We start from the raw sequence: 20341 nt of genomic DNA, 5'->3' as shown, positions 1-20341 counted from the left end.
ACTCATTATGCGTATGGCCCTATTCCCTATGTGAATTGATGAAGTTATGTTACAGTAAATTGAAAAAGAGAACTATACATACAGGATGATTTATTGTTAATGTGAAATTCAGCATAAACCTGCAAATGCACTAGCAGAAATCCCTAGCTATTTCAAAATTCATATTATGAGACAGACAATCAGATGCCCAACAAACAGAACATGTTGTACTCTATTAATCCTGCAGTGACAGATCCCCTTGCATGCATTTAGTTTTTCAAATAATACAAACATATGTCACCATTTTGTTTTTATTGATTTTGGACTTTCAAAGTACAGCTAGAACACAAGGCATTATGAAGACATTTATTGCAGAGTTTGTTTTGATTTGTTGTAGTCAATTGAAATTGTGTCAAAGTAAAGTCTTTAATATTAAATATGATGAATTCCTTTAGGCCCTAATCCTGCAACATCATCCAACTCAAGGTGAGTCCTGCCACTGGAGCACAGGAGCATTGGGCTGGGAAGTGCTTCCCCGAGCACTGTTCACCAGCCTGCCAGTGCAGGAAATTATCATTCATTTCATGTCATATGAAATATCCCCACTCACAAGTATATTAAACTCATTCTTAAACTAGTTTCCTTCCTGTTGCTGCAATTATTTGAAGACTGTTCTAGAATTTTCTTTTTCTTTGATACTCCCCAACTCCTCTTTTTTTTTTTTTTATTTAATCAATTTTTGGTCAATATGAATCCATTTATTTTGGGGGTGAAAGTAGCAGTTAGCTGCAAGAGACTTTTGTTAGTGACAAATTTAAAGACAATAACCAATGTTATTCTCAGCCTTGAATTGTCTCTCATGCTTAGAGAGCTGCATTAGTATGTTTGTGTCCTTGCTGGAGCTGGCTGGTTGATCCATACTAGCACTGTATTTGCCTTGTCTGTAGCCACACAACCAAGCTTTTCTCCTCCTCAGTCTTCTCTAGCTGGTGAGTTTCCACTTTACAGCAAAAACTTGTAGTTCTTAAACGCTTGATGTCAGCTTTGATCTTGTAGATCTTCCTGTGTGATACTCCATTCCTCCTTTGTATTGATCAGGCCTCCTAACCTGATATCATCAGCTATTGATTTTTCATTAGCACACTCTTACTAGTAGCCTGAGTCATGAATAAATATAATAAATTAAGAAAAGCACTTTGTTATATTCTTGCAAAATTGTTCATTTGCCTTCTCTCCACCTTGAGTGTCCTATCCGATTATCCCTACATTAGTTTCTCACTCTTAACTAATATTTTTCATACAGTAATATGTTGTCAGAGGTGTGAGCTGCTGCATTCCCCTCTACCAGCACAGGCTCCAGCTCCTTAGGCAAAAGACAGCATTTATATTGTTCTTTTTAGGAGATTTCTGTAAGAGGGTTGGCTTTATCTGCATTGTTTGTCAATATGGATGGGTGCTGCTCTTTCTTAATTCTGGCCTACATCATGGAATGACGGAATGGCAACTATTTTCAAAATGTAATTGGTTGCTTCAGTTTTCAGCTTGTCATTCAGCTTGGCAAGTGAAACCAGATAAATCAGTTTTGGGTTGGTTCCCAGTGGTCTCATGTACTAGCCCAACTGTTCGGTCACAAATGTTAAAGCAGAATACTGTATTATTTAAAATGTTCTTTTTTTAGATTAGAAGATGGCTTGTACATGTACATGTACAACTGTTCATGTAAAAGCATTTTATTGGGTTTAGAAAGTCAGGTGTTTCTTTAGACAAGGGTAATCTCACCATTTGGAAGCTGTGGGAAGGATGCAACTCTGGGGGCATTACTTGCAACCCCACTGTGGTCTTCAAAGCTGTGGTAGTGCAGCAGCGAGTTGTGGGGCTTCTTGTGTGGAATGGGCTGCTTGCCATCGTTCCCTGCAGGCTGACAGTTTATCAGCTGACAATAAAGGAAACTTTTCAATAAAAGATATCTTCTACTGCCTAGATCTGTAGCTTTGATTTTACGTAGCCTATAGTGCAGACAGAGAGTAGCAAGGAAAAAAAAAAAAGGAGATCTTGGCAAGGGAAAAATAGACATTGCATTGAGTTAAAATAACATTTCATCAGCAGAGAATTAAAGGATTTTATCTCTTTAACTCACAAAATGCAGCCAATGCCAAGCTAAATTTCACTGTTGCATTTGTTAGTGAACAAGGAGGTATAAAATGTAGGTTTCTGCTTTTAGAAATCACTCCAAGAGCTATGTTAAATAACAGAATCGTTTATCTATTGACCTGGGACGTGGCAATATTCATTAAAGTTTATTTGTGTCCTCCCAGTAACTACAGCAAGAGCAAACCTCTGTTGCTGACTGTAATTGTGTTTAAGTGGGGTGAGGTGAAAATGACAGCAGCTTTTGATGCTGGTCCTATTCCCCTGGCCCTGGCATCCTGGTGGCAGATTTCGATGAGAATGTATTTGGAGTGGGGAATATGCCACTGAGCCTTTCATTTCTGTGTAACAAAAACTGATTTGAGCCATGCAGTGCCAACGCATAAGCTTACTGCTTGCTGTTGTCGGGCTCTGCTGACCTGAGTGCTCTCTGGGAAGGTGAGGGAGGACAAGGACTGCTCCTTGGGCCTGCACTGGGGAAAAGAGCAGCGGGGCTCTCATGCTTTGAGCTGATGGTGACTTTGCAGATGCTGTCGCTGCTGCTGACCCCTGAAGAGGGGAGCAGGCTGCCTTCTCTTGAGGCAGTCACCAGTTCCTGTCATTTGTCTGCCTTTCTGAAGCTCCTGCACCACCCCCCTCAGCATCAGGCTGCAGAGTCACTCCCCTGGGGAAAGGCCTCATGGCTGTCCAGCAGGATGCCTGAGCTCAGGCATGCCATGACTGACAGCAATTTATTCTGAATTGTGGGCTGACCAGGGGGTTTGCCTGTCCTGCTGTCCCCACCACCTTCCCTTCACACAGGGGGAAGCAGAGGCCTGTCCTGGCAGCGGCCCACTTCAGGCCTCATCCTGTCTGTGGGTGGGAGCAAGGTGCAGGCCCAGCACTTCGGCCTGTTTCTTCCCCGAGCTGCCCCAGATTCCTGAAACAAGTGAACTAATGAATTAAAGCATGTTCAGAGTTGGAGAGCTGGATTCCTGCCTATGCTGATAGAGGTGAAAGTCAACTGAGCTATGCCAAATAGCAAAAATCCATTAATTGAACTTTTTTTTTCTTTCTTTTTTTTTTTTTTTTCCTCAGAGATGGTTTAATGGTACTTCCAAGCAATAAGCACAATTGGTACTTTGATGATTGCACAGTGGTTTGGGGAATTTCCTGGGGTCCTAAAGGGACGTTGTTCCTGGCAGAGAACCTTAATTCTCCTTTCTACAGTCTCTCGCATATCTTTCACAGCTAGTGAATCATGCCTTGATCAGATGAAATAGCCTTCTGCTGCCAGCTACACGAATTCTGATTTCACTCATCTGAAAATGAGAGACCCTTTCAGGCAGTGCACAGTTGGCTCTTCCAAGACTCCTCTGTGCTTCTATCCAATCACTGGATAAAAGACACAAAAACTGGGAGGGAAAAAAAAAACAAAAACAAAAAAACACCACACCTTTATCTGTTATTTCTTAAAAAGCATAATCCCAGGTCGGTTGAGAAAATGTACGATTTTTAAAAATTCTTAATCTCCTTTTCCTTTTCTGAGATGCATGAGGGAGATTATTGAAAGGAGTGCTCCTCCATCTTATTCAAGTGGCTTAGGTTAAAAATAACAACTGTGTGAGCTTTTTTATGACAGATTTCAGGGTAGAGTAATGTGACTGAAAAAGCCTCATTCACCTGGGACAACTGATTTCTTTTATCTGTTTGTTGGTTTACCATTTAATCTAGTCTTCCCCAATTTTTCCCCAGATTCAAAGAGAAAAATAGCTAACCCCTCATAATACTCTAATGAAAGATATTTAGAAAATCTAGCTGTCAGATATTATTAACTTTGACAGAAAAATAGGCATGTCATTATTTGCCAGTTACAGATTACTTTCCTGACCTAAACAAAGGCTGTAAAATAATCCATTTTTCTTTAGCTGAGATCCTACAGTGTAAATATTAATGGAAGATCTCTCTGAATTGTTCTGTTGGGATGCTGAAACTCAGCATAATTTGAAGATGGTTTTGAAAGATGTCAGTAAAAAGCTGGATATCTTATTTCAATTATTGAGAACAATATCGAAGTAGAAATCAAAGGCACACCAATAGAAAGAGAATGCAACAAAAGAAAGGAAAAATTGTGATGGATCACTTGAAAAGGCCAACATTGTTCTCACTTCCCCAGCTGGAGAGACAGAACTGTAAGATGTTCAGAAGGTATAAAACATCCGGGTTGGTTTAGTGTGTCAGAAATATTTCTGCTGTCTAAAGTGTCAGCAAGCACAGAGAAAACCAGTTGGTAATTCAGGACTGGCTGATGAATAAAGAGGACAGTACTAGTTATTTTTTAATATCCATCTTCTAATTTATTAACAGTGGTCAGAGCAGTAAAGGGAGTGAATCTCTGTGAGTAAGTACAGCTAGAGGAACATCAATTAAATTAAGTAATCAGCCAAAGGCTGTTGTGAGGTATTGGATAACAGCAACTGCAACACTGAAGAGCAGCAAAAGGAGTTGTGCAGGTCCTGGTGTGGTGTGCTGGCTGGGGCTGGTGCCACCCCACCACTCTCTTCCCTCTTCAACAGGTCAGGGAAAAAATAAAATGGAAAAGCTGGTGGTGAGGAAGACAGGGAGATGGCTTAGCAGTTACTGTCATGTGCAGATAGATTCAGCTTGGGGACAATTAGTTTATTGCCAATTAAAACCAGGTGGGCCTGGCCATGGCCTGCAGTGGTGCTGCTAGAAACGGCTGTGACCGGCCTGAGGCAGACCCAGCCTCTCCTCACAGGGCCCTGCAGGCTGCTGGGCCTACCTTGGTTTACCTGAATAATCAAGTGTATCGATGATTATAGACAAGGTTTGTGTAATGACCCCAGATAGTACCTCACAGGCACTTCCCAAGTGCTTTTGCTTTTCACACATCATGCTCTATAATAGTCACCTGTTTTTCTGGAGCTGTGTTTATCCACTTCGTGTGTTCAGGCTCCACAGACATAAAGGCCACATAAGATCTCGCTTAAAATTGGTCTGCATGTCCTTTTTAGAGAACAAATATATAAAAAAAAAATACTTAAAAAAAATCAGTTCCATGGTACTGGTGGGATTCATTTTACCCAACTTAACCTGTTTAATACACAGATGGAGTGTCCCAGGCTCTGGATTCAGTGAAGAGGGATGGGTGCTTCTGGGGTGCAGTTTATCTGACCTATTTCAGATGTCTGCTTTAGGACAAAATGAATCTCATCCATGGTGTTTTAACTGCTGTGAGGTCAACCTATGATGGACTGATTAGCCTTCTTGTTCATGGAAATCAGTTTTTGGAAAGTTGTGTGATTGTTGGGGGGAGTCTGTCGACATTGTTGAATTTCTCACCTGTTCTTGAAAAATATAATTTTCAAAATTTATTAAAATAAGTATATTTCTTTACTGAGCACCAGATTTTGATCAAGCAAAATGTCACTACTGATTTTAGTGTTAATCAGAGGAAAATATTGGAAAAAGTCAGAAAACCTCACAAAAATTGGCTTGTTCTAAATACTATAAAAAAGAAACAACTTCAAAATGTTGAACTTTTTATGAAACTGTGATTTTATTTCTATTTAACTTCAATTTTGGCTATGTGAATTATAACATGAGTACCACTTTTGTTCTCATTTTCGTATGATTTTGGATGGCGATCTCATGCTTGGAGGATGGTTAGATGGGTAACATGGTTGTAGAAAACTTTTGGAAGCTTTTGGTGAAATCACAGCAGGTCAGCCTCCCTTAACTTTGCTTCTTTCCTTCTCCTGACTTGACATGTTATTTATGTTTGTTTACTAATGCAGATCTTACACCAGTTTGTTCCTTCTGAACCGATGAAGCGTGAGAAGCGCAGACGAACCTCACTTGGTGTGTAATGTTTATTATCTTCAAAGTGGTGCTTGATCGTGATAGAATTGGAACAAAAAAGCAAGGCAAAAATGCCTAAAAAAAAAAAAAAAAGCTACTTTGATTATCTGTAAATGAGCAAAATGCAACAGTGACTTAGATACATCGGGAATATATTTCAGAAGAGCTGCTCGGTGACAAAGCCATATAGCTCTTTGCTTGAGTCAGGCAGCTGAAGTCTTGGGAAAGCTGTGGTAACAATGAAGACAACAATATCTGCATGGATTACATATATGGGTTTGTTGTTGTCCTATAGATCTTGTCACTGTTATATGACATGGTCTAGGCTTTTTTTTTTCTTTTTAAGAGATGTTCATCCTTTAAAGATGTCTAATTTGTTTATGCCAATCTCATTACAACAGATTAAAAACATGCATGTTTACTAGACTTGACAATGAGTCCACGGGTTTGCACAAACATGGCTCAAAGGGGTGAGTCTGCATCTGCTCATGCACAGCTCTCAATATTAAAGCACGTCTGTTGCTTTCAGTGGGATCAGAATAATTCACTTCTACCATTTGAAAGTTAGGTACTTCCTTTTTTATTCTCTGAATTTAAATTACCTCAATTTGAAAGATGCAAGTGCCTTTCCACCAGACGTGTTCAGAAGGGCAGTGGAAGATAGCCTGTTGTGGCATTTATATATCCTCTTTGACGTTACAAGCTCTCAGAGTATTTATGCATGGCATTCTAATCCCCTGGGGAAACATTCAGATTTACAGTTTTAAACCACCACTCATCCAAATTCTGGCATTCAGTCAAACAGAAATTTGTCATAGTTTATAATGCTTGTTAACGAGGAACATCAAAAATTAATGCTCATTAGGATGCTCATTAATATGCATGGTAGTCTCAGTTTTGACTTAATTAAGTGAAGCACCACTTCATAGTAGTATTGTGTCACTGCAGTAAAAAAAAAAAAAAGTTGGAAGCCCTGCTGCAGTAACAGAATGGAGAAACGCTCCCTTTGGACAACATTACCTCGTATTTTGTTGCGGGCTCACCTGCCAGTCTCCAGCTTCCTGACAGCTAACAAGATGAGCTGCTGCAGAGCTACCATTGATATTTGTTATTCAGCATTGTCACTTCTTTCATTCCTCAGAGTTTTCTGAATATGGTGCACAGTGCAGGAGTGGTTACTAGTTAGATTTGTGGGTGTATGTGCATGCCCTGACATAACTTTGATAAAGATTATTTCAGGGGAAGTTTCAGAGGGTTTCTCTTCTTACAAGGGTCTTACAAGTCCCTGAAATCCATAACATGGTTTTAAATCAGCATTGTCAAAAGTATAGTTGCGACCATTGATCTGCCTGGGACGTGTAAGGAAATGTGCAGTAAGCAGCTACCTGGAGCCATACATCACTGCTACTTTCCTGAGCTCAGTTGCATATACCAGTTTGAAACAGCCTGTATGAAGTCCACAGTCTGAGGCTCTTGCTTAGTTCTGTTACCTGACTGGAGCATGGTCAACACATATAAATGCAGCTCAGAGCATGGCAGGACTTCTGCTTCCTTGGAGTATTAATTAATTAAACAACTGCCGTTAGCTCCTTACCACTCAAGCCAGGGGAAATCCAAGAGTAATTAGGAAAAAAAAAATAAAAAGCAAATGTCCACTCAGAGATGTGAACTTGTCAAGAAGGCTTAGTGCTCACTCAGTGCCCCAGCAAAGAGGCCTTGGCTCCATGTCCCCGTCTCTGCCTGCCTGTCTCCTGCCATGGAAGGAGCTGTCCAGAAAATGTCCCTGGATCTTGCCTGGCTCTCCTGGGGCAGGCAGTGCTGTGCAGAGCCACATCCCCTGCTACAACAGGAGAGAGAGGGCCGAGAGGAGTCAGGGTGAGAGCTGGCAGGATGTGAGGAACAGCTATTGAGGCAGGTATTCGAATTTAATAAAAATATAGTACAACATGGGAAATAACAAATCTTGTTTAACTCTCCACTCACTTCACCTGCTTATGTGCCATAGCCTCTATCTCTGTTTTTCGTGTGCTTCAGTCTTTAAACTGTTGGTGAGGCAGAGCAGGGATGTCTGTGTAAACAGAGCACCAATTCACACAGGCGGCTTTGGGCATCACGTGTTGATACAGTTCTCACAGGTTTTGATGGGATTTGGAAGAGGATTGTATCCAAATCAAACGTCATGGGTCTTCAAGGGAAGGGTTCAATGGCTTTAGTTGTTCCTGTAGCGTTTAATTGCTAGAACCTCTTGTTCTCTAGAGTTCTTGCTAAGTGCAGAAGGTTGAATGTTTTTCCACCTTAGGGGACTGATTCTTTACAGCCCAATCCAGTAGGCAGTTCTGAGTGAGTGCCAAATGCCATCTTGTTCCAACAGAGAAGAATTTCTCCTGGAAGTTTCATACTTGTTTTGCACATATGGTGTTTGTTCTATAACAGACAGGGCTACAAGTAACCGCTATTGACATCTGAGGAGTTATTTCCAACCTATGCCCATGTTAAATTAGATCAAGAAGAGGAGAGCTTTCAAAACCCCATAGAGTTCCGGGGCTATCCTGCTGGGGAAACAGATGTGATGGGGGTTATTTAGATGGGCTGTATTCAAACCACAGGTTCACTTCAGGGACTTCTCGAATTCTAGAGTATGTGGCTGAAGGGCCCCACTCAGGTGGAGTCTGGTTGTCTATGTGAGCATCAGAGCATAACATCAGAGCATCCAATCTTATTTTATCCAATAGAGAAAAACAACAACAAACCAGATATGCCTGAAACCTGAATGCCAGCCGTCAGTTAGTGAGCATGGGAGACCACAGACCTAATTGCTTTCCCACAAAGCCCTAGCTTTTTCTTGGACATTGCTGTTTCCTTTGCAATTAGTTTCAAAAGCAAAAGGTACTTTCCATACCAGACCACTTTAGGTGATAAACAAGCTGAGTGGGGAGCTGAGGCCACCTCTGCATTTCCAGAGCACGTCAGCACAATGTTATTTAACACAGGAGATTGTGTGATTTTGATTCAGTGATGGAGCTCATGAAGTCCTCCAGCTGATTCCACCAGTGTGGTGCACTGGCACATTTTTATTAGTTAGAACTATAATAAAACAACGTGCATGCAGGCACACCGACTAATTCAGGCTTTGACAGTGTGGTATTCTGCTTTATTCATCCAGATACTTTCACTTGCTTCTAAACTCCCTTTCATTGCATTTCAGGAAGGGATTAAACAGCGCTGGCATTAAAGGTGCTGATGGAAATTGCATGCTTCTGCAGAAGCTGTGGAAAGGCTGGCTAGAAAATACAGCTTAAAATGGCCCTGCAACCACGGAGGAACAAAAACTGGAATGTGATCTTTCAAACTGAGGTGATCAAATACCCTTTACTATCTGGCCAACTGCAAGGCCAACAAACCACACTACTCAGGTGAAAATGTTATAGCGAATAGATTGCAATTCCTACGTGGAGTGCACACATCCTACGAAGCTTTGGAATACATGTGATCTGTAGAATTCAGTGCTTTTTCTTTTCACTGTCTTTCTTTTAAACTAAAGTCAGTTAGTTTCAAAGGAAGAGCATGGTGGGGGGGAGGTGGGGGGGAGGGGTAAGGGGAGGAGTCAGGTAGCCTGAATGCTTCCACTCAGGAATATTATTCCTGAAAAAAGAGCAAGTGGATATGAGGTGGATGGAGTCAGTGTCTTTTGCACAGGCTGAGCACCTTGATGAGGATGGCCTTTCTACACCAGGAGCCTTTCAGTATGACACAGTTCACCCTCGATGCTGCAGTTCTGCTCCTTGAAATGTGGTTGTTTTGTTCGAAAAGAAACAGAACAAGCCTCTCTTGATATTCTCTAGGCAACATATTTTTTTCCTCCATTTTTTTTTCATTTTAAAGTGACTAACAAGGAACGAGGGATGCAAAGAACTGTGTTTAGGACTGCGGATTAAACCTTGCCCACTTCTGCCTGCGAGGTGCGTGACCTGTCCCCTCTGCTGGGTCTCCATTTTCCTAGTTCAGCAGGTCTGTGCCTCACTGACTGGCTCTCTGGTGCACACATTCCCAAAGAAGATTGGCCATGGAGATGCATAGCAGCTCTGCAGCTGATGTTTCCTGCTATTTCCCACACTCAGCCATGACCCTGCTTAGAAACTCAGTGTTTGCAGCAGCCTGGGATTCAGTCCTTTGCAGGGAGCGTGGTGCATACATGTACCCCAAATGTGCCAAAGGGCTCTGTGCATGGAGACTCCTGTATTATTAGGAAAAAGCTGAGATGTCTAAGAAGCAAGAACTTGAAATGTGGATATTTTTGCAGTTCTCAGAAAAGACTCCTATCCTCAATCCAATGTGACCTTAGTGATGTAGAGCTGAGTAAATAACTAGGCTTCCTGGACAGTTTTTCTAAATCCACAGTCTGAGCAGGCCAGAGGGGCATTAAAATTTTCAGCTCTTTGTTCCAATCGAATCAGATTTTGTGAGAAGAACTGGTCTTTCTATAGGTATTTATGATTGTTTCCATTCTGACCTCCAGTCTGACAACCCAGTGTGTCCCCTAAGGTAACAGGGCACCCCTTTTCAGGAACTACATTTATTGGGTGCATACACAAGGGACTGCATGTGACCACAGCAGAATGGGCTGACATGATTTATGCAGGCAGTTGTGATCGAGAGATTTGCAGCTTACTGAAGAAACTGAAAGTGCGGTTTTGCATGACTTTCACGGCTCTGCAGGTTCAGCTGCGAGATATGTGGCTATTGCCTCTTCCTCACAATCCACCCCTGCACAAAAGCACTAAGAGCAGATATCTGAGCTCTTTGTTTTTCTGCCAATATAAGGAAACTGTTATTAGTTTTTCTCCCAGTGAAGGCATATGCAGCAGCTTTGCATGCAAACAGTAGTTACTGGCAGGATAAAGGACTTTGGTTTAGTATTGATTTTAAGTCAGGGAGTTTTCTCTGCCTGAGTACTTGTAGGATTTTCTGAATAAAATAATGTATAAGGAGTGGCATCACCTCCTGACATCTGATGCTATCAGAATTCACTTTCAGCCCCTTTTCATTAAACGTGATCCCTCTAACAGGGTTTTTCGTCTACTAAGAAAGCAAAGGCATAGTTGTAAAGACCAGGGAGGTGGCAAAAGGAGGGAGATTTGCATCTATGTGTTTCCATGTTTGTTTTTAGGTCTTTTTAAAATACTCTTTTATGTTAGTCCTTTGTCTGCCTTCAGGGATCCTTACTCAGCTGAGCTTGTCAAATGTCTCCTACAGGTTTTCCAATTTCTGTCTCCATTTCTATTAGCGCTTTTGGATGAGTGTCACCTGGACTTGGTGCCTTGTCAATTGGAAGAATCTCTGACCTTTTAATAGCCCTTTTGAACTGTTGTCTGCTCTGGAGATATGCTGAACCAGGGAGTCACTTGGTATCCGCTTTGCATCTGCCTGCCACTTTTATTTAGGGAAGCAGGTATTGATACAGCCCCTGGGAAATTCAGGGAAAGGAAATACTTCTGATGAAGTTAACAGACAATTTGATGTCAGTACTGATGTATACAGATGTAGCTGAAAGAGGAGATGTGCAGATTAATTAATTAGAAAATGGTTGCTACTTGTGACTTCCCAAGCGTATCCCTATGTGTTCAGCATATAGAAATGTCAACTCGGAGAAGCCATGTTTCCCTATTAGTAAGCCAATACTTTTAGCACTAAAATTCTGTCACTGGAAAAATCTGTCTGGAGAGATCAGCTCGTTGAATGACATGATATAGCATCTCTCCTGAGAATGAGCAGCAGGGACAGATAAGCAATTTATTCTCCTCTCAGCACCTGCAAGCTGATGGGTTCCTGCCCAATTTCTAAAGCCATTGCTGTTAAAAAGCCAACACTTGCCAACAATTATTATATAATGCCCTCTAAACTATTTCATGTCTTTCTCTTTCCATGTGTCTGTTTGCATTAGTGCATGGATGCATTCCTTTCCTACAGATGAGCTACCTAAATATAAAGTATGACCTCATTTTTTTTTTTTTTTTTTTTTTTTTTAAGTGTTGAAGGGGTATGCTGGGTGGCGTCTACCATTTTTAAAATACATCCTTAGTAACAGGGGAAATGGCTTTGTAATTCTCAGTAAATGCTGACTTGAAAAACTCTGCCTGTATAAGCCATTACAGTTCTTGATCCGTCTGACACCTGACGTTCCACAGTTGTTGCCTCGGGAGGGCAAGGCAATCTCCAAAACTACTAAATTGAGATAGTGACCATAGAGTTTCAGTGTTGGTCTGTTAATGTGTTTATTTAAAAAATAAAATAGTAAAATTTCCCCTTTGCTGGTGTTTTACCTTGAGATGTTTACCTGAAGTTAGCTGATCTGCAGTAGCACACTTGCCTAACCCAGACGCATCAAGGAAAGCTATAAAGCTGACAGATGACATCTAATCATTCAAAAATGCAAATTTCCCATCATGTTAGTGTCTTCTGATTGCATTCTTTGAATGAAAAATCAGGTAGAGGTCCTCAGTCAAATTCCACCCTGAGTTTAGGCAGCTCCTTCAGACTCCTGGGCTGGGTTAACCCTCATGTTCTTTTCAGTATCAGTGTTTTTATGCATCCTTGTGAGCTTTGTGATCATATGGCCACCTGTTAGATTATCCTGTTGTAAACTTGCAGGAGAACTTATCCTTTGTGTTTTCCTTTGTCTCTCCTTTCCTATGGGAATTAAGCTTTTCTGTTTTAGCCTTACAGAGCTCTGTTTCCCGCTGGGGTTTCCTTGGTGTTTTTGGTCTCCTTTGTTAAGGAAAGAGATGTGCCACAACACAAGATTGATAAGACTTATTATCACTTGTCATACTTTGAGATGCACTAAAAGGTTTAGGAGAACAAGGATTTCTTGAGGCTGGGGGGAGTCACCAGGCACTCACCTAGGAGAAGGGCTGTTTATCTGCACAACCTGTCTGAAAAGCATCATGTTATAAACCATTTTGGGCTCTTGGTGTGAAGAACACTTATGGATAGCCCCTATGTGCATTTCTGGTTGGACTTCTCAGTTGAAAAGACATTGAAGAAAGCACGTGAGAACAGAAAACTCTAGTAAAAAGCTCTCCTCTCCTCTCCTCTCCTCTCCTCTCCTCTCCTCTCCTCTCCTCTCCTCTCCTCTCCTCTCCTCTCCTCTCCTCTCCTCTCCTCTCCTCTCCTCTCCTCTCCTCTCCTCTCCTCTCCTCTCCTCTCCTCTCCTCTCCTCTCCTCTCCTCTCCTCTCCTCTCCTCTCCTCTCCTCTCCTCTCCAGCTGCTTTAAAACATATTGTCAAGCTTCTGTGTTCCTAAGTCTTATCTGAAGTCAGCATGTCTTCCAGTTTCTGTAGGAGGTGGGTCCCTGATCCACAGCAGAGGGCTCAGCACTTGGGCCTTGCTGGCTCTCCAGTTAGCGAGTGGTGCAGCATGGCTTGGGTTTTCCTTCAGGAATCCATGGTGTTAGTGATGGGAATTGTGAGGGAATGGAAAGGTGCTCAGGTTATTTCTGTGCCCCTTTGCAGTGAAAAGCATCTTTGCTTTTCAAACTGTGTCTTTAGAGAGGCTGCTCTAGCCTCGCTGTTGAAAGGAGAGATATTAAGGCAGATTTTTGCCTTTAGTAGAATGGAGAATTTAGGAGTCTCTGAGAAATCACAGATCAAACTTTCCCTTGCAATTTTTTTTGAATTGTTTCTCTTTGCACTTGAACTGTGCTCATTCCACATAGTTCCCTTGGCTTCAGAAAGGTTATTCCTGGCTGATGGCAGGGTAGACAAGCAATGAGTCTGGTTTGCATTATACATGTGGGGCAGCAGTGTTGGACAGTCACTTGGTAGAACAGAGTTATTTATAGCTGGAATTTGACATTAGCCTCAGGTTGGTTGTGGTTGTATTTTACAAAGCTAATAGATGTGACCGCAGAGCACGTAGCCCTATGGCAGCTCTGCAGAAAGGTCTAGGTAAGATGCTATTGAGCAGATGAATAATGGGGGCTTTTATCACTGAATTTAAGTTCAGAACAGTAATTGAGATTTTCAACACACACAGGAGGTTTACCTTTCATTCGTTGTGATGGAACATGTGTACCTAAATCCCTTTGAGTAGCTCAGTCTCATTTCTGCAACACATCTGCTCCCACAGCTTCCACTGACTTGAAAGAAAGATCACCTGTGTAAGAAGATGGGGTTCGCTCTAAGTTAGTCTCAAAGAAACTGGGAAGTTATACTGCAGAGCACAGAAAATATTTTAAATTACAGTAAATAATAGATGATTTTTGTGATGGATGGCCATCTAGGCATAGACAAAAGAAAGCTTGGTGTGTTTTTTGAATGAAATGAAACTGTGTCCTGCTTTCTTCTCCCGCTGCCCTGCATCTCTTCTCCTGCTGCTGCACCCCCCCCCCCTTGTTTTATGGTGCTCAGAAATACTTCTAAAGCAATGTTCATATTGTCCTAAATTGGTCATTTATTCTGAGTCTTCCACAGCATTTGGTATTGCTCATGTGTTTTCATAAGGTCTTAAAATATCTTTATTCAGGTAATAAGTAGATGTTAATTATTGTCTTGGAGAGCATGTTTTGATTTGTGATGTCTGTGCATTATTGGTGTTGGAAACACCATCTTTAAAGAATTTCACACTCTGGCCTCAGCACCGTCAGGTTTTAGAGAACTAGTTGTAATATTCATAACTGAAAACAAACATCATCCATATTAAAACCTAGCCCAGCCGAACCATATGTGTCTAATTAAACAGAGGAGTGAGCTTTGGCATTTGCCTGCAGCTGAAGCCGTTTCTTAGAGAGACTCATACTCTGAATTTATCTTTATTAAGGCCTTGTCCAAATGATAAATATATGCTGCCTGCTTGGTATCTGCCACTTGGAAATAAATCACTTTAGGATTGATTTGCTAACAGCTTTCTTCACTCTGTGTCCTGCTGCCCGGGACATGCTGGAGTTCCTCACAAAAGCACACAGATAAGTCGAGCTGCTGCGAGGAGAGAGCTAACAACAGTGTGACAGAGCACCATGTATTTGCTGCCACAGATGTCTTCATGATTGTCATTATTTAAAAATTGTGGAAGTCATAGCTTACTAGAAATTTGTGAAGGGTTTACTGGCAACCTTTTTTTGAGCTTGTTCTGCATGGGCGTGAAGCTTGAATGTGGCTTGGTATAGCTCCATTGCCTGCCTTCCACAGATTTTAAAATGGCGTATGCAGAGGAGCCCAGTTTTGCAGTCCCTCTTGAGATGAACCATTGTGCTGTAAAACAGGCAAATCTGGATTGTTTGCTAGTTTTTGGGCAGCTTAAACTAGAGTTTTTGTGCTATGAAGCTACTTGAAGACTGCTTTCTGAAGGGATGATGTACGTTCAGAAATATTAATGCTTCCAAATGTTAAGAGCGATACTATTTGCTCCTAAACTCAGATTCATTTTTATTACTGTGGTTCATCTCTCTCCATGCAGAAAGGCAGACGCAGGAAGACGCAGCTGCAGTGTGTGTAACTGGGTAGGGGAAATGGTGAGCACAGCGGTGCCGAGGCTGACAGTGGCATCTCAGCCATTGGGAGGGAGCAGCCGTTCCTGGGCTGGCCTGCTACAAATCTACCTTCAGTGGCAGTTCTGGGACCTAAAGCAGCCTCTGTAGGGCTCATGTTCTCTTCCACCTAACAGCCGTGAGGATTTTCATTTTCTGTTGCGGGTGAAGGGCAGGCAGGGGGGCACTATGATTATTGCTCGGTTAGCATAAATGAAAGCCCCCCTGCCAAAGCCTGCACAGGCACAGCTCTTACTGGCCTTAAGCACATGCTCAAAATTAACAAGTGCTGAAGCACTCTGTGGGCTGGGCTGGTGCAAGTCAAATGTGTAAAGTTGGTTACTTGAGTAAGTGTTTGGATGACACTAGGTCTAAAAAGCATTTTATGGAAGTGATTTTGAAAGCAGATGGAATTTAACAGAGACTGAGATCGCTCTGAACTTTTTGAACCATGTAGTACTAGTTAATAGAAAAATATTCTTGCTCTAAAACATCGTTTTTAAAAAATCTATTATCTTTTATAAAATTCCTTAGAGGTTTTCCATAATGGTATTTAAACTGATGTATACGGTAGTGCTTGATGGGCCTGTGCTACTGCCTGACTTTCATGTTAGTACCAGCCCTGCTTTACTGACATTATATTTTGGAGAAGCAAGAATTACACTAAAGTGCAGCAATTTTCTGTTATATACAAACAGAACTTCAGAAATCACCTTTTTAACCTGGAAAGCCCCGGGAGCTTGATCTTGGAGTAAATCAAATAAAATGCTTTTGCATTTTGATCTTCTATCTGGTACACACAGCTGATCTAAAAAAGCTCTCCAGTGTTTCTGAGGGCAGCTATGTTGTTTAACTGTGTAATAGCCGAAGCTGAAAATGTTGTTTCATCTAAAGTGTGTAACACGTACTTTGAGTGAGATGTAGCTAAAAGCCTTTGTGGGAAAGACCAGGTTGTACATGATAGCTTCTTTCAGAGTTAGAGTCATGGCAGGTGACTTAGAGCTCTAGAAGGCTGGTGATGAACTCCACTGACATTGTCTGGAAAGGAACAACTGCCTGTGTTTCACATTAATCTAAGAGTAACAAGAAAAAAATGCAAGTTTGGAAAATATTTTTCTTTACAGCCACTTTTGAGACCTGAGGAAAACCATCTAAAATATGTTTTTCAGTAAAAAAAACTTTAAGGTCTGTATGAGAAATTTTGTGTTTTGCATCTCTTTTACTTAAACATACCAACAGGAAAAATCTAGCTAAAGCGGTCTCATTAATAGAACTACCGTTTTAAAACTGAGAAATATTTGATCTTTAAGCGTTTTACAAAATTAACAGTGAACGTGAAGACTGAAATACTTTGTGCACGGCACCCATTTTTCCTCTAGGGTATTGACTACAGCATATTGGTAGCTATGCAACAAATGCTTCTTGTTGGGAGCTGAATGTTTCCAGCAGGTGCTGCCAGTGCAAACCCATCTAGTCTGATGAGGAAGAGAATTTGTAGAATTCGCTTTATTTGTTTGTTTATTTATTTATTTATGTTACTTTGTGTTTGCCTAAGAGGGGTGTCGATATCGAAATGGTATTTCCAGATAGTGGTTGAATCTAGAGAGTTACAACAAATGAACAGTGATGGGCAATTGTCTCCAGCGTGCTTATGGGAAAGTGTGTGTGTTTCTAATTTCATTAAGTATTGGTTCCTGTAATAGATGCATCCCTAAAAGACAGCAGTGAAATCAATAATAATGATCGTTGCGATGGATTGTGGATGTGTGCATCTTTTCCTAACTTTTCCCCACTTCAGTTTCCTTTTTCTTACTGGTACCAGAGGCTTCCTTGCAGCCTGGCCACTGCCTCTCTTGAGGCTGGCAGCTCTTCGGTTCGACAGGGTTTTCTGCTGGTTTGTCTGAAGGTTTTCTGCTGGTTTGCTCTGGCTTGAGCTGAATGCTCCGAGAGCTGAGGGAAACTCTGCTGGGCTCAGCATCTCCATGGAAAGGGCTTCCTGGGGTCGGGGCACTGAGGAGTCTGTTGCTGTTCAGGGCCTTTCTTCCTTACCTGGCCGCAGCACGTTGAGGTACCATGGCTCCAGAGGGGAAGGGCTCACAGATATTTTTCTGATATCCCAGAAACTTGAGGCTGAAAGCAACCAGGTTTTTCCAAGGGAGCAGCTACGTGGGCTGCTCAGGCTTTGCCCCAATGACCTCAGCCTTCCTTCAACTGCCAGCCTTTTCCAAACTTGTTCACTTTTCAGTGGGATCAATAAACAAAATGAGCAAAGTAGAGCAGATGGGATGTGCATGCAGGGTTGGATGGAAAGAAGGCAGGGGCCATTCCTTCTGGCTACAACACAGCCTTAGCTTGAGAAACCACATCCCAGAAACCTCAACGCAGGAGCTGTTGGCTTGGGACTGCTCTGCTCACTCCTCGGCCGATCCCAGCATACCTCTTGCATTAAGGCAGTTTTCGGGCTGCTTTGTTCTGCCTGAATTGATGATAATTAGGTATTGGCATATATATTGTGCCATACAGTGCTGCTTGAGTAATTCCCGTATGGATTTAATTAATTAAGCTAAGTGAAAATGTGTACATTCTGTATTTGTAAAAGTAAAGTGCTGGATTCCATTTTCAGAAAGGTTTTATTCTCTGGAAACTGTTAATATATTTCCACTGCTATCACACTTTAAATGAACACATGAGTTAAGAACAGTGACAGAGAATAAATTACCATACAGCTGGTAGAAGCAAGATAAATAAAAGGATATACATAAAAAATAAATGGATTCTGTCCCTATGTATGTGGAACAACCAGCCCTTGATGATGAAAAGCTATTAACTAGCTTAGTGTAATTAACTGTTTTAGTGTTGCTTCAGGGAGAGGGGTTTGCAGTTCTTCCTTTGAAGCCAAGTGTCACAAGCATGTGCGAGTGCGTTAACAGCTCTTCCGCACTGAGAAACTGCTGAGGAAATGTACAGAGGAAGAAGGTGGGGGAATCTGGGGCAGAAGGGTTTTTTCACTCTTAATTCTTCCGCATCTTTTTTCTGTAGGCAGCTGAAAGAGATTGCCAGTGAAACAGTGAACTTGAACCGGAGTCTGAGGCTCTGAGCATCACCTTGCAATAATCTCCGGGATAGTGGGAAGGTCCCTCTCTGTGCATCTCATCCTAGGGTCAGTAATAAGCACCCAATGTAAGGAATACAGGCAGACCTTTTTGCAATTCTGGCAGTGCAAACTGGCTGAAAGAGGTACAGGAATGCCCCGTCTTGCTTTGGGGGCTGGGTGCACCTAGTGACCACAGCCCCTGCAGTCCAAGGAAATAGCTCTTTTTACTGATGACTCAGCACAGTTTTTTCTCATAAGAATACGAAGCATATGGGATGACAGAGTTTGCTGGCATGCCTGCTGCTTATCTGCGGCAGCAAAACCGTCAAACGTCCAGACTGGCTGTGACTCAGGGACAGCATTTCAGAGATGAGTTAGGACCTGCAAGCAGCATCAGCAGAGGAGGAGCAAACAGCTCAGTGCCTCAGCATGGAAAAGCTCTTTTGCAGGGCCCCATCCTGCTGGCCAGCTCAGGTGGCCTTGTCCAGCACCACAGTCTATGGTTCCTGCCACCTCCCTGGCTCTGGGACTACCAGCTGCAGGGCTGTCCAGCCTCGCTCATCCAGCTGAAATGTAACACCATAACAGTAAGCAAACAGGGTGGAAAAAAAAAAAGATTAAAACTCAGCCCAATCATCTTGTGATGCAGGCTGGGACATGGGCATGAGAGCGGGACAGCCCTTCCCAGCAGCCTTGCAGGCTTAATCCAATTTTCCTGTGAAATTGGACCCTAAAATGCATGGATCTGTTGGATATGATGAAACATTGATGCAATAAGGTTTTTTTCCTAATCCTTTCCTGAGGGTCCATGTATGTTTTGTTCTGTGGCAGAGCTGGTATGGGAGGCTCCCTTCCTCTGCTGGTCGCCTCTAGCTGTCCCTCTGCTGCTGTTCACTGTTTCCTTTGCCATAAGAAAGGAGTGGATCTGAGGACTGTAATGTCTCAGGCCAAAACGAACATCATCTTAACGATTAACCTGACTAATTTCTGCGCTTCTTCCAGCAAAGCCTCCCCAGATAGTGGGGCAGCTCTGCATGGGCCTGAGCCCCCAGTCCCAAAGGAGGCTGGGATCTTCTCTCCCTCTGCTCCTCTTCCTTGCCCCCCAGTTTCCCTCTCCCCTCTCAGCAGTGTGCAGCACAGCACTGTGAACCTCTGCAGGTGAGCAGGCAGAAGAGCTTGCTAATAGAGATGCTATTTTGAGTCACCTGTGCTGATACCGGCTTTCAGAGTATGGTTGTGCCCCGGCAGGCTCGGGTTGCTTGCATCCTGGGGTTTCTGCTTTCTTTTTAAAGCTGTGTATCACCACGGAAATTGTCTGGGCTGCTCAGGGGGAGATGGGCTCAGTGAGGTGGCAGAAGGAAAGAGTGGGTTCAAGCCTGCCTCTCACCTGGGAACAGAGGTACCAGTCCAGGCTGTGAAAGCTGCACTTCAATGCAGGTGGGAACCAAAGATGCAGTCTGCAGGAAAAAAAAAAAAAGAATAAGGGGAAGTATGAACAGTCTTGTAAGAAAGACCTGAAATTACTGCAATTTTGCCTTTTTTTTCCCCAAAAAGGGATATAGCCACAGATCTTTATGTAGCTTTTTCAGTTAGTTTGCTTAAATCCAGAAGATGTGCACACAACTATCATTTCATTAGTGAAGTTTAATAAACGGATATCTGAAAGCACTTCCTGATTTTCTGCTGGAAGGCCCTACAGTAATGAAAAGTATTATTTTATTATTCAGTGTCATTCT

At 42.3% G+C, this 20341-nt stretch overlaps 1 long non-coding RNA gene across 2 annotated transcripts in view; it reads left to right on the top strand.

The window, feature by feature from the left end:
• Nucleotides 1-3004: 3004 nt before the first annotated feature.
• LOC106038605 (uncharacterized) overlaps nucleotides 3005-20341 on the top strand; it is a 118851-nt gene continuing 101514 nt past the window's right edge. The window contains exons 1-4 of one of the 2 annotated variants that reach the window (XR_001208708.3): nucleotides 3005-3119; nucleotides 5925-5988; nucleotides 9194-9342; nucleotides 18551-18671. This is a non-coding gene — a long non-coding RNA (uncharacterized lncRNA). The remainder of the gene's footprint in view (nucleotides 3120-5924; nucleotides 5989-9193; nucleotides 9343-18550; nucleotides 18672-20341) is intronic. The other variant, XR_001208711.3, reaches the window with a different exon arrangement.

This window comes from Anser cygnoides, chromosome 13, assembly GCF_040182565.1.
Source record: "Anser cygnoides isolate HZ-2024a breed goose chromosome 13, Taihu_goose_T2T_genome, whole genome shotgun sequence".
NCBI classification, from domain to species: domain Eukaryota; kingdom Metazoa; phylum Chordata; class Aves; order Anseriformes; family Anatidae; genus Anser; species Anser cygnoides.
This window is presented reverse-complemented; position numbering and strand designations above follow the sequence as displayed.